The sequence below is a fragment of the Lithobates pipiens genome, unplaced genomic scaffold, assembly GCF_037356315.1.
Source record: "Lithobates pipiens isolate NorthernLeopardFrog02 unplaced genomic scaffold, aLitPip1_a1.2 Scaffold_23, whole genome shotgun sequence".
NCBI lineage: Eukaryota > Metazoa > Chordata > Amphibia > Anura > Ranidae > Lithobates > Lithobates pipiens.
Window position 1 is genome coordinate 56,136,778 of NW_027507785.1, and position 13,635 is coordinate 56,150,412.

General features: G+C 44.8%; 1 protein-coding gene across 1 annotated transcript in view; it reads left to right on the top strand.

The window, feature by feature from the left end:
- QARS1 (glutaminyl-tRNA synthetase 1) overlaps positions 1-13,635 on the top strand; it is a 149,241-nt gene that overhangs the window by 50,331 nt on the left and 85,275 nt on the right. The window lies entirely within an intron of this gene.

A 13,635-nucleotide genomic window follows, 5' to 3' on the forward strand; every position in this document is an offset into this window, starting at 1 on the left:
AACAAAAGGTTGAGCCGTGAAGTACTGATGTACACGTAATATCTAAAGTCCCTTCCCCTCCATAACACCATGCAGGCTATTTCTCCTCCTCCCTGCGTGTCTCCTGCAGACTGTTGCTCCCAGGACTTCACCCTCCTGCACGAACTTCCACTGTAGCATCATTACTCTTTCTGTCGCATCATCCTCTTGACAAGAGACCACTCTGAACAATCTGTTGCTGGCTAGAATTGGTTGGACTTTCACTAGGCCAAGAGGTCTGCAGTACCTCTCCCCGGCGGCTTAGTAATTTAGTAGCATGTGCTGATTTCTGGACTACTGCTCGCAGCTAGTCTGGCCTGCAAATCCTGCGCCCTCAGGCCACAGCGATTTTACACTTCCCCAGTCTTGTCTGGCCTCGCACCTAGCTCCACTGGCATGCCTCATCCAAAACTCCACTGTGGTCCACTCATCGAGTTTCACCTGCCCCGAGTCCAAGATGGAGAACTTTAACTGGACATGCGTTCCAGCAGCTTCTCCAACCCCTCTGTTCCAGAACACTTCATCCATGACCATGTAAAGAAGTTCCCTCCCCAGCTCTCCTGGGCTCCTCCGATAGGCCTCGCACCCCCTCCCCATGGGGATCCAGGCCCCTGCTGCTGCATAGTACTCCATTCTTCACGCCTCCCTGAAATGGAGAAGAACTACAATCTAGTTCAAGGTTATCTGCTGCTGTTTCTAATTAAAAAGTATAAATGTGCATGCACATTAGAAGTAAACACTCTCTGAGACACGTTCAGCTTGGTTACTTCTAACTTCTGATTTATTTCTGGGCGGCGTTAATATTTTATACAGAAAGATACGTCATTGCTATGTCAGTCTCATTGGTACATCTTATTGGTTAAAATACAAGAGAAATGGAGAAACTTGATGCTTGAAGTTTGGTTGAAGCTGGTTCTGTTTTATATGCATTCTTCTAACGCGTGGGAAGCAGGGGGTACCCGCCATCTTTAATTCCAAACAAAGAGCCAATCTGTATACTACATAATAAGTAAGAGTTGCATAGAAACATGTATACACATAAGCAAATAGACATTTTCTGATTGTCATTATCAGCCGACAACTCCTTCCCCAGTGGGCTGTAACCCTAGCTTATATGGGAGGCCTGCCAATTCCAGTTGGGGATTGGTCAGAGCTCCTCACATGAGCTGCCTGCCACTCTAGTCCTAGGCCCTGCCCCTCTTCCAGATCATTCTTTCTGAAAGCAGGGGAGGGGCCTCAGAACTAAAGCACAGGTGGTCACACCCACTGCCGCACTAACCACTCCCTATCCCCCAGATCAAAACAAGCAGGCCTAGCCTGAAGCGCAGGCCTGCCCAAATTCACCTGCACTAAGTTTTTCCCTTGCAAAGTCCTCACTCTGGCACCTACCAATGTAGAAGTTGCTACACATGTAAATCCAAGGAGGGGGGTGGGGGGGATGTGTGGACCCAATTGTAGTCCTCTGATGGTGCCACTTTATTTGAAATAAGATCATTGCCCATCAGAAGGTAAAATCCTGGATATGCCTGATGAAAAATGTTAATTTCGCATGGAGGTGCGTCTGCATTGTTTGAACGGAAATGTCAGTTCCAACACGTTTTGGAGGAATTGGACTCCCTCTTCCTTCGGCCTTGAACAGTAATGTGTAATGGTATTGCAAATACATATTTTTTTGCCGTGATCCAGGTATAACTTGCTGTGTCTATCTAAGCTAAGACAAAGATCTCCCCAGTGGTTGTAGTGAAGGGAGCAGGCACCTATGGGGACCATTCAGGGGCGTAGAAGCATCATCTGAGAAAGGAACACTGCTTACTGTCCCAGTGCATGAATATGTGAATGAGTGCGGCCTCAGCCAGTGCCGCTCCATCCACATCCTTTGACATGTTTGATCGCAGAGGTTTTGACCATGGTAACCAAGCCCCAGTGTGCAGGGCGAAACAACATTATTGGAGGGTGTTTCTGGAGCAGCACTGGCTGAGGCTAAACGCATTCACATATTCATGCACTGGGCCTGTGTGCAGTGTTCCTTCCTTTCTCTCAAAAAATTTTTGCAGCCTTGATTAAAGTTTGAGTGTCGGCATGTCAGGAACGGACTATGAACTTGCATCTGGCGGTGGATTTTCTTGCTGAGCCATCAGGGATGCTGGACGGTTTCCTGCATGATTCCTCAGACAACTGCCTTGTGTCTGGTTTCTCTTGAACCCTTTGCTCCTCCTGTGAAATTCTTGATTTAAGACATGACTTGGCACTTCCGTTTGCCAGATTATTGTGCTCTCCAGCTAATATCTGGCTCCTTTGTGTACCTGTTGCTGTCCCCTTAGCTTTACTACTACTCGTTACCAACCCCTTATTTTGTTCCTTGACTACACTTTCAATTGATCCCAACTTGCAACGACTTGTTACCGATCCTTGGCTTGTTCCTCAACTACACTTCTGCTTGATCCCAACCTGCTATATCTGCGCCTGAACCCCGGCTCCTGATGGGGCGATATTGAGGAGCAGGTGCTAACACTCGGCAAAACCCACTTCCACCAGTGCTTAGACCATGGTCCTTGGATGATCAGCCCACATCATCTGCCAGGGTCACGGCTTGTGTAGTTATCCTGCTGGTCGGTGGAAGCCTCTTATATAGCTACTTGTCTTCTGATACTGGCTCCTGACCGTGATGCAGCATCACCTGATTGCAGTAAAAGGGGGTTGAGTTGCTAGGGGGTTGTATGTTTTGGTCTATAACAAATCCAAATGACCTTGATCACTACATAGTGACCTCACTCCCCAATCGCCTAACCTGCAGCTAGAGTTCTCATAAACAGAAATTTTGGGTTTGGGGCAAATATATCGCGCTCCCTCCCACAGAATGTGTAAATATTCGCCAGCACGCAAAAGATTTTCTGTTGAGTCCAAACTTTTTTTTTTTTTTTTTGAAGAAAGATCATATCGCATATAGTGTGGTGTAACATTTTGAGGCAGTGCAGGACCCCTTTCGTCAGGCATGTGGTGATGTTGTGCTCCCTCCCACAACGTGGTGCTTGTACCTGTCCCTAGTCCCAATCGCACTCATTGGAGGGGGTCTAGCCATGTGCAGTTCTGAATCGCTATTTGCATATGATTATAGCTGTGTATTGACGGTCATTTGGGGTAAAGAAAACCATAAGGATTTAGAGGGGCAGCCTGGCGTGGTATTTGAATAATCTTGTTGAAATTAAAATCCTGTTTTGACCGAAGTCTACCTTTTCAGCAGATTTTCTTCTAATGGTGTTTTTTTTTTTTTCCTATAAATGTCCGATCTTGATTTTTCTAAGGCATAAATTGGTTATTGAAATGTAAGATGAGAGCATGGCTGTCTCCGATGACTTAGACAATGTACGCTGTGTCTGTGTGGGCACACTGCTCTACACACAACACTCCGCTCCGTTCAGTTCAGGGATTAAGTAACTGGAGAGACGGCGCAGAAAAATCCTTCACGACCGCACCTCAGGCAACCTCGTCTGGAGACTGGGCGGCAAGTTTTAATCTGCAAAAGGAGTCTTCAGCCCCCCAACGACCCAGACTGTAAACATGGCCGACCTCGCACAACTCTGCTGCCAGGTTACTTTGGAAATGGGTCAGGTGATGCTGGCCTGATTTGACTTTTTTGGGCTTTCTCTAGGGCACATCTTCACCATTCTAGCAAATCTACTTTAAAAAGGAACACAAGCTGAAGATTTTGAAATGAATTGCTCCTCAAGTATAGATTTATCTACAGCCTTGAAGCTGTCCACCTCGGCCAAGTGAAATTGCTTGTGGACTAATAGTACTGATTTATTATGGTGTCTGTGTGAGAGCACATCATGCTCATGTATATGGTTTTGACTTCGAAACACTCAGGAATGAAGGCAGAAGGGATGCTACAGTTTAGGTTTGTAGATACCTGACCATCACATCTATAACCACATCAATACTGGGCATTTTCACCCCCTTCCTTCCCAGACCATTTTCCAGCTTTCAGCGCTCTCGCACTTTCAATGCCAATTGCGCGGTCATGCTACACTATACCCAAATTACATTTTTATCATTTCCATTGCACAAATAGAGCTTTCTTTTGGCGGTATTTATTTATGACTCCCGTTTTTGTTTTTTTTTTGTTTTTTTACGATATAAGCGAAAAAAGTGGAAATTTTGAAAACTATTTTCTACTTTCTATTTTAAAAGAAATCCAATAAAATCAATTTTTTTTTAAAATAAATTTAAAGCGGAGGTCCACCCTAAAGTGGATATTACGCTCATTGGAATCCTCCCCCCCCCCCCCCCCCCTCCGGCGCCACAATTGGCACCTTTTAGGGGGGAGGGGATTACAGGTACCTGTACAGTACAGGTATCTGCACCCACTTCCGGCGTAGATTCTGCAGAAGGTACACCCCTTTCCGCAGAATCTACGCCCCTTTCCGAAAGTCCCCCGCTGCCTGCCGGGAAACACACGGATCCCAGAGACAGCGGGGACCATCCTTATTGCGCAGCGCGACTCGCGCATGCGCAGTAGGGAACCGGGAAATGAAGCCGAAAGGCTCCACTTCCTGATTCCCATACCCAAGATGGCGGCGGCAGCACCCGAGAGACTATCGAGAGATCGGCTTCAAGTGCCGACATCGCGGGCGCGCTGGGCGGGTAAGTGTCACTATTTTAAAAGTCAGCAGCTGCAGTATTTGTAGCTGCTGTCTTTTAAAAAAAAAAAAAAAAAAAACGGCGGACTCCCGCTTTAAGACCAAATGTATTCTGCTACATGTTTTTGGTAAAAACATGCGCCCGATGTCTATTGCGCATGTGCCGTAGACATAAGTGCTGATATTTCTGCAAATATCTCCTAAACTTTTTAGGTTTGGGAGATATTTGTTGCACCTACAAGTAAGCCTTAATCTAGGTTAAAGTGGTTGTAATCGGTTTACAACCACTTTAATCGCAAAAAATATTATATATATATATATATATATATATATATATATATATATATATATATATATATATATATATATATATATATATATATATATATATATATATATATATATATATATATATATATATATATATATATATATATATATATATATATATATATATATATATATATATATAATTTTTTTTTTTTTTTTTTTTTTTTTTTTTTTTTTTTTTGGGGGATTAAAGTGGTTGAATTTGAAAAAATTGTTCTGCGCGGCTAAAATATTCGAGTTTGACTTGAAGAAAAGGTGCCAACCTTAGCCATCCCCCTCCTTCCGACAGACGTTCCTGAATGTCCACTCAGAAGGAGAGAGCACCCGCAAGGCAATTTATGTACATTACCCGGGTGGGAAGTAGTTAATAACCTGTTGGACATCCCTTTCCAAAATTCTGGATATGGAGTTGGCACCACCCTGGCGACTACAAGGTCTTCACTCTTTTGGGAAGTCTTGACTTGGGATTGTGTCTGTCTATGGAAAATTGTCCATTCAGCTAAAAGAACATTTGTGAGGTCTATTATTATTATTATTATTATTATTATACAGGCTTTATATAGCGCCAACAGTTTGCACAGCGCTTTACAACATGGGGATGGACAGTCCGGTTACAATTCAGTACAGGAGTTATCAGATGGCCCTGCTCGTTAGAGTTTATAATCTAGAAATCTGGTCATCAACCCTGTCCTCAGGACCCACTAACTTCAATAAATATAATTTCAAATATAAAACCATTTTCTTTTAATTAAGTGCTGGAAACCCAATTTAACCACTTGCTTACTGGGCACTTTAACCCCCCTCAGTCCCAGACCAATTTTCAGCTTTCAGCGCTGATGCACTTTGAATGACAATTGTGCGGGCATACAACACTGTACCCAAATGAAATTTTTATCATTTTTTTTCCCACAAATAGAGCTTTCTTTTGGTGGTATTTAATTACAGCTGGGAGTTTTTTATTTTTTGCTAAACAAACAAAAAAAGATGCAAAAAAAATAAATAAATCATGTTTAATAGTTTGTTATAAAATTTTGCAAACGGGCCATTTTTCTCCTTCATTGAAGTGCGCTGATGAGGCGGCACTGATGGGCTGCACTGGTGGGCACTGATGGGCTGCACTGGTGGGCACTGATGGGCTGCACTGGTGGGCATAGTTAAGGCAGCACAAATAGGCAGATAAGGCGGCACGGATGGGCAAAGATGGCACGGATGGGCACTGGTAGATGACGCTGATGGGCACGGATATGTGGCACTGGGGTGCAGCACCTTTATTAAGGCAGATTGTGGGCACTGCTGGGTGGCACTTACTTTTTTTAATGTGGCACTGGCAGGGGGCAGGTTTGCACTAGCAGGGCTGGCCGTGATCGGGACTGATTTCCCGATCACGGCCGCCGGTGATCGGCTTTTTTTTTTCTCCTTGTGCTGTCAGCACGAGGAGGAATAGCCGATTACCGGCTCTGTTATATCACATGATCAGCTGTCATTGGATGACAGCTGATCACGTGATAAGGGATCGACCCCTTGTACGGATCGGTGATCAGGCGAGTCTCGTAGACTCGCCGATCAGAGCGCGCCGCGCGTGCCCCTTAGGGGGCGCGCAGGCCGCTCGGGCACGGGACGACGTCAATAGACGTAGTCCCCGAAAAGGAGATCCGCGCTGTAGCCATCATTTGACTATAGAGCGGATCTCAAGTGGTTAAATTCCCACAGAGGGTATACACTCATTTTTTAGGGTTTTTGTTTCCAGGACCCACTAACAGGCCAGATTTGCAAGATAACTGAAATACCTCACAGGTGATGTGATTTGCTGCTCAGTGATTGCAGTATTCTAGTCTGCGCCTCCCTAAGGTAATACATAAAGCCTGGCCTGTTAGTGGGCTCTGAGGACAGGGTTGATGGCCACTGATCTAAAAGACTGATGTTGACTGAGAAGACCGGGTGCACCATTGGCATTCCATTTTATCCCAAAGGTGTTCAGTAGAGCTGAGGTCAGGGCTCTTTGCAGGACATTGGAGTTCTTCATAAGGAAAAACACCCCCCCCCCCCTTTTTTTTTTTTTTTTTCCCTACCATAACCCTCCCATCACCCCCCCCCCCCGGGTTTTATTTTTTTATTTATATATTTACAACTTATGTAGGAGGATTTGTTTAATCTCTGTGTATCAACTGAGGCCAGTCACTTCACATATTGTAGGGTTTACAACCACTTTTAAGTTTTTAGGTGGTATTATCTTTTTGTATTGGGTTGCTCGGGCATCGCACAGGTTAATTCTCCCCTCCCGTCTCGCAGGGTTCAGCTCACTCTCCTCCTGCAGCCGGTGGTTTGCGAGTTTGTTTATTTTAGCAATTAGAGCGGCCTGTTAACAAGATGCCCCAATTTCCAATGAGGCCTCTGCGGGCTGCTGGGAGACTGAAGATTTTCTGCTGAGGTTCTTGAAGGTGACATTAAGACGCTGCATTCTGCCAGCTGGGAGCGATGCCTGCGCACAAATAACACTGCATTATTGATTTTTTTTTTCACCGCCCCCCCCCCCCCCCCAACCACCGTCTCATAAGACTTGTAAGTTTATGGACAGAACCTGGCTTCGGTGAAATAACACGTGTAAGGGAAAATGTTTGAGCTGAGTGTTCCTGGCCGAAGTCTAAGCTTTAATTGTGCTTTAGATTCCACTGTTCTCAAATGACAAAGCACAAATAAATATTCGTGCTCTAGCGAGTCCCTAGACACCCTGTATATGGTGTGTAGTGAAGGACGGATAAGAAGCATGAAGCCACTTTATTTCTCATGCCGCTGCGTAGACGTGACCGGGCTTTCCGTCAGAATAAACTAACAGTCTTTCCGACGGAGTTCTGACCGAACGGACTTGCCTACACACGATCTCACCAAAGTCTGTCCGTTCGTTTCAAACGTGATGACGTACAACGGGACTGGAAAAGGAAGTTCAATGGTCAGTAGCCAATAGCTGCCCTTGCGTCGTATTTGGTCCGTCGGACTGGCCTACAGACGAGCGGTTTTCCCGATGGGATTTGATTCCTTCAGAAAGATTTAAAACGTGTTCTATTTATAGGTCCGTCTGACTTTTTGAAGGAAAAAAAGTCAGCTGAAGTCCACACACGATCAGAATATCCGATGAAATGAATCTGACCTTTTCTGCCGGAAAGTCCAGTCGTGTGTACACGGCATTAGTCTTCCAAACTGACTAGTTAAAAGTGTATGTTTGTTACTGAAGTTGTAGGTTTTACTCCTTCAAAAATGTGAGGGGGTATAGGTGTATATGTGTGTGTGTGTGTGTGTGTGTGTGTATATGTATATGTATGTATGTGTGTGTGTATATATAATATATTATCCTCTATCTCTCATATTCTCACTTGACCCAAACACTGACCTTGATCTAGGTATTTTTCTTTATTTTTTTTTTTTTTTTTTTTTTTGCACACTTTTTTTTTTTATTTTATTTTTTTTTTTTTTTCTCTGCAAGGAGAGAGGATACAATGTATCTTTCCTCTCCATTCAGCGCAAGAAACACAGGTGCAGACTTTAGTGACTGATCACTGTGGTAGCCAATCAGAGGCTACCACAGTTACCGGGTGACCTGGAAGCGGGAAATCCGGGTCCCGAGTTGTTTGTACAGGACCGGGGCTCTCAGTTTGACCCTGGCCTCTGCGCTCGGAGCGTTCTGTACGGCACAAAGAGTCCAGGGAGGCCGCATTTGTGTTATGTCAGCGTGAAGGGGTTAAAATACATTCCAGGTACAATAAAGTGGGGCTAAACCATCAATATAACATATTCAAAAGTTACATTTCTGGATTGCTGGGATTGCTAACTGTCACATTTGCTTGTGCTGACAAACTGTCAAACCATCAAATGTCTGGTGTCATACCTGATCACATGTGCAGAACCATGGCAACTGCAGATCAGAGTCCAAAATGGCTGCTTCCTTGGCTGAAAAGAATAGGCGGGTTTAGTTCTGCTTTAAGCCCTGGTTCCCACCGGTGCAGCTTTGAAATTGTGCGACTTCAGCTTGCTTTTAAAGCCGCACATCAGTGCGATTTGCACTGCTGAAATCATTGTGGCGGAATGAGAACAGGAGGCACCACAGATGGCACCACTATCAGTCTGTGGGGTGGAGGGGGAAATGTTGATGTACTAGCAGATTTGGGTACACTAACAAATTTGAAGGCAAGCCCCAGCTCACACTTTACAATCCGTTACAGCAATATTTTTTTTTTCCTTTTTGGGATAAAGGTTTTCCATAAATGTTGATTATTTTAATAACCCCTGCCAGTTTTAAGTTGTTTGCCTCACCTATGTAAACTGATGCATTCTGCTGGAGAGCTTTGAGGTTTTGAGAAAACAAACTTGCTGGCTGGTTCACCAGAGGAAAATAGCCCAAAAAAGAAAACGAATGCAGCCATCACATCTAGGAATTGGTAAGCTGCAAGATAATGTTTGCTTTTGGGTTTAATACTGTCTTAGGCCCGGTTCACACCGCTGCGGGGGGAGATCCGGATGTGATTCGCACAGCAAATCACATCCGATCTCCGTAGCGATGCGAGTTCAGCCGTACAGATAGTATGGCTGAATTCGCAGCGCTCCCGCAGCAAACTCGCACGGGACCCTTTTTTGAGTCTGCAACAGAATCGGATCGCATGGGGGTTCACACCATGCGATCCGATTCCTGTGCGAGTCGGCAGATCGCACTGCGATATGCGGACAGATCTGGGGGTGTCATTAACATAACATTGACACTCCCAGCCGTCCGCATAGGGCAGTGTGAACTGCCGGCGGGAGGTGTGCGATGCGGGTAAACGCCGCGGATTCGCGGCGTTCCCGCATCGCTATAGTGTGAACCCGGCCTTAATCATATACTTTATGGTGACTTTTTTTATTTATTTTTTTCTTCCTCCTTTTTTATATTGCAAATCCATATAAAATTATTTTTGCATCATATCATAAACTTTTATATGTCCTTTATAATCTTTTTTTTTTTTTTTTTTTTTTTTATATTACTTTGTTGCCCTAAATAAGGAGTTACCTCAGAAATTAAAACTTTTTCAAATCCATTGGGACCTTTTATGAGGGCAGTTGTGCTGCATTGATGGTCGTTATTCCCACCAGCCCATTTTGGCTTCACCCCCCCCCCCCCCCCCCCCCCTGAGATCTACCCTGAGCCTGTGAGTCTGGCAGCTGCCTCTTGCATTGTGTAGGGGCTGCCTGTCTTCTAGGAACGTCAGGAAAGGAGATGATGATTGAGCTGGGGCCAGGGAGGGCCCAATAGAGCCTCCTTCTATGCAGCTCTGTTGGTTTTCTTGGAAAGTCTGAGGCAAAACCCAAACACTGTGTCAGTTCTGAGAAGCAGCAGATTGGCCAAGTGAGTGGGCGACACACACGCGGCTCTGTCTAGGCAGCTGCAGTCCAGGCTTTGGTCCGCCATGGGCTCCTACCGTGTCTACCCGTACAGAGACTGCCTCAGTGCTGTGCATGCGCGGAGCTGTCTGACTCACCTGCACTACAACACAAAAGGAAACTTAACCCTCTTTACCACTGACAATATAGAGAGTGGTGGGATATATTATATAATGTATTTTTAAAAACTACAATATATATTTAAAAAATATATAAATAAAAATAATTTTATATTTATAATATTTTATATATATTTTTTATATTATAATAAAAAAATATAAATATCTATATATAATTATTATTATTATTTTTTTTTAAATACGAATACAAACTTGCCTTATCCCTCGCAGGTTCCTCAATCCATGTAACCGGTCCTCTGTGGCCTCTCTTTAGCGTTTGGGCTTCAATTTGTATAACAGCCATGTGCACATCAAGCCTTTACAAAGCATTTTATGAGTTTTTTTTTGGCAAGATTTCTAAAAGCTTTTAGGGCACATTTACAGTTTAATTTGGGGGCAATAAAACCCCATGGTTGAGCTGTGTGTTTACTGGTTGTGAATGGCTCCCCTTTTACTTAGGAAGGCAGGGGTTGGAGGTGAACACATGCCATGGTCCCAATGCTTTGCTTCAAGCCTACAGCAGGAATTTTACTCCCTCTTGTGCTTGGCATGCATTACCACTTGCTGAACGTGACCCATTCAAGTGAATAGGGCCAAGCTGCAACCGATCCACAACCATGCATAATGCATTAATTTGTGGCATGGTAGTCCAACATTTAGGAATTAAAACAGGTGGTGAGGAGGCCATACAATGTCTCCTCACCGCCTGTCAAATGCTCCCTGAAAAGCCATCCGAACACAGATCACTCTTCAGAAAGCAAACCAAACAAGGCCTTAAAGTATCATACAGCTCCAATTTGGGAATGTTTAACACAAATTTTATTGGGAGTGCTACTGACAGTCACCATAATGTAGCACCCTCCTAGATAGGCTGCTAGATAGGCTAGGTAAATGTAGTTTTTATATCTATATCTATATATAACATTTAGTATTTAAAAAAAATATATATATATTATATTATAAATCTATATATCTATCACTGGATACTTTGTTAGGTACACCTTGCCAAGTACCGGGTTGTACCCCTTTTGCCTTCAGAACTTCCTTCAGTCTTCCCGGCATAGATTCAACAAGGTGTTGGAAACATTCCTCAAAATTTGGGCCATGTTGATATAATGGCACCATGCAGTTGCTGCAGAGTAGTCAGCTGCACATCCATGATGTGAATCTCCTGTTCCACCACATGCCAAAGGTGCCCTATTGGGTGAGATGTGGTGAGTGTGGAGGACAGGGACCTCGTCCAGTGGTGAGATGATTGAAGCTTTGATATGGTGCATTATCCTGCTGGAAGGAGCCATCAGAAGATGGGAACACTGTAGTCCTAAAGGGATGGGCATGGTCAGCAACAATACTCGGGTAGGCCATGGCGTTCAAACAATGGTCAGTTGCTACTAAGGGGCCCAAAAGTGTGCCAATCTTCTATTGTCCAATTTTGGTGAGCCTGTGTGAATTGTAGCATCAGTTTCCAGGTCTTGGCTGACAGGTGCGGCACCCGTTGTGGCTTTTGGCTGCTGTAGCCCATCTGCTTCAAAGTTGGATGTGTTGTGCGTTCGGAAATGGTATTCTGCATACCTTGATTGTAACGAGTGGTTAACATTGCCTTTCTGTCATCTCGAACCAGTCTGCCCATTCTCCTGACATCAACAAGGCTGCGTTCACACTTCAGCTTTTGGAATGGTGGGAAGATTTGCTGTAAATCTGCTCACGATTTGAAAGTGCTGATGTGTGAATGACAAATTGCGGGGGGAAAAGGGTAACAATCTTTTGGGTACAGCGTTGCACGACCGTTCAATTGTCAGTTAAAGTAAAACAGTGCCATATAGCTAAAAATGGTTTGGTCAGGAAGAAGGTACAACCTTCCGAAGCTCAAGTGATTAAAGAACCAAAATAGAATAGATAGGTTGGCGACCACTGATCCGGGTCCACCCCATGGGCCACTAAACTCACAATTTGGAATCCTGAGGACCACTAACCTTTTTTAGTCCACAGTCCCCAGATCAACGCATCTTCCCCCTTGTTTGTTCTGGATCTCCTGTGGTAGGCTCTCCCAGCAGTTCTCCCTGGCGGCATTCCCCCTTGTCATGGAGTCTCACTCCTCCTACTGTATTCTTCAAATTTTGCATGGAGTTCTTTAGAAGTCGTTTTCATAATTATTGTGTTTCCTTGGGATGGTTTATAACCTTGATCGGGTCTGTTTTGCCGACTGACCTTCCTGCAGAAAACTTCCCCCAACTTCCTGTATCCCCCCCCCCCCCCCCGTGACATTTACAGGAAGAACATTTTCACCAGGGACACTCCAAAGCAGCAGATAACAGGTTCTAACCTTCCACCTCTATGCAAGACTAAACAAAAAATACATTGAGCAGCATTTTCTTTTTAACAGTAAGGGCTCATTTACACTTTCTTTGGCTTCAACACACAATGACTAGTTTACACTTGCTTCAAAAAAAGGCTTCAGACGGGCTTTATTTTAAAGCGGAGGTCCACCCTAAAGTGGACCTTCCGCTCATTGGAACCCTCCCCCCCCCCCTCCGGCGCCACAATTGGCACCTTTCAGGGGGGAGGGGGGTGCAGGTACCTGTACAGTACAGGTATCTGCACCCACTTCCGGCGTAGATTCTGCAGAAGGTACGCCCCTTTCCGAAAGTCGCCTGCTGGGAAACGCACGGATCCCAGCGACAGCGGGGACCATCCTTATTGCGCATGCGCGACTCGCGCATGCGCAGTAGGGAACCGGGAAATGAAGCCGAAAGGCTCCACTTCCTGATTCCCATACCCAAGATGGCTGCGGCAGCACCCGAGAGACGATCGAGAGATCGGCTTCGGGTGCCGACATCGCGGGCACGCTGGGCGGGTAAGTGTCACTATTTTAAAAGTCAGCAGCTGCAGTATTTGTAGCTGCTGGCTTTTAAAAAAACAAAAAACAAAAAAAAAAAACGGCGGACCCCCGCTTTAAGTTCTCTGAACACTAGTCCAAGCTCCTGTCACTCAATAAAATGGTTGGCTTAGTCTTGTGTACACCTTGCTTTGCTTCAAAAAGTATACCCCATGACTCCTTTAGTTGTGCTTCAAAGCCTACAAAAGTCTGTGGCAAAGCTCACTTGAAGCCCCACCAAAGCCTC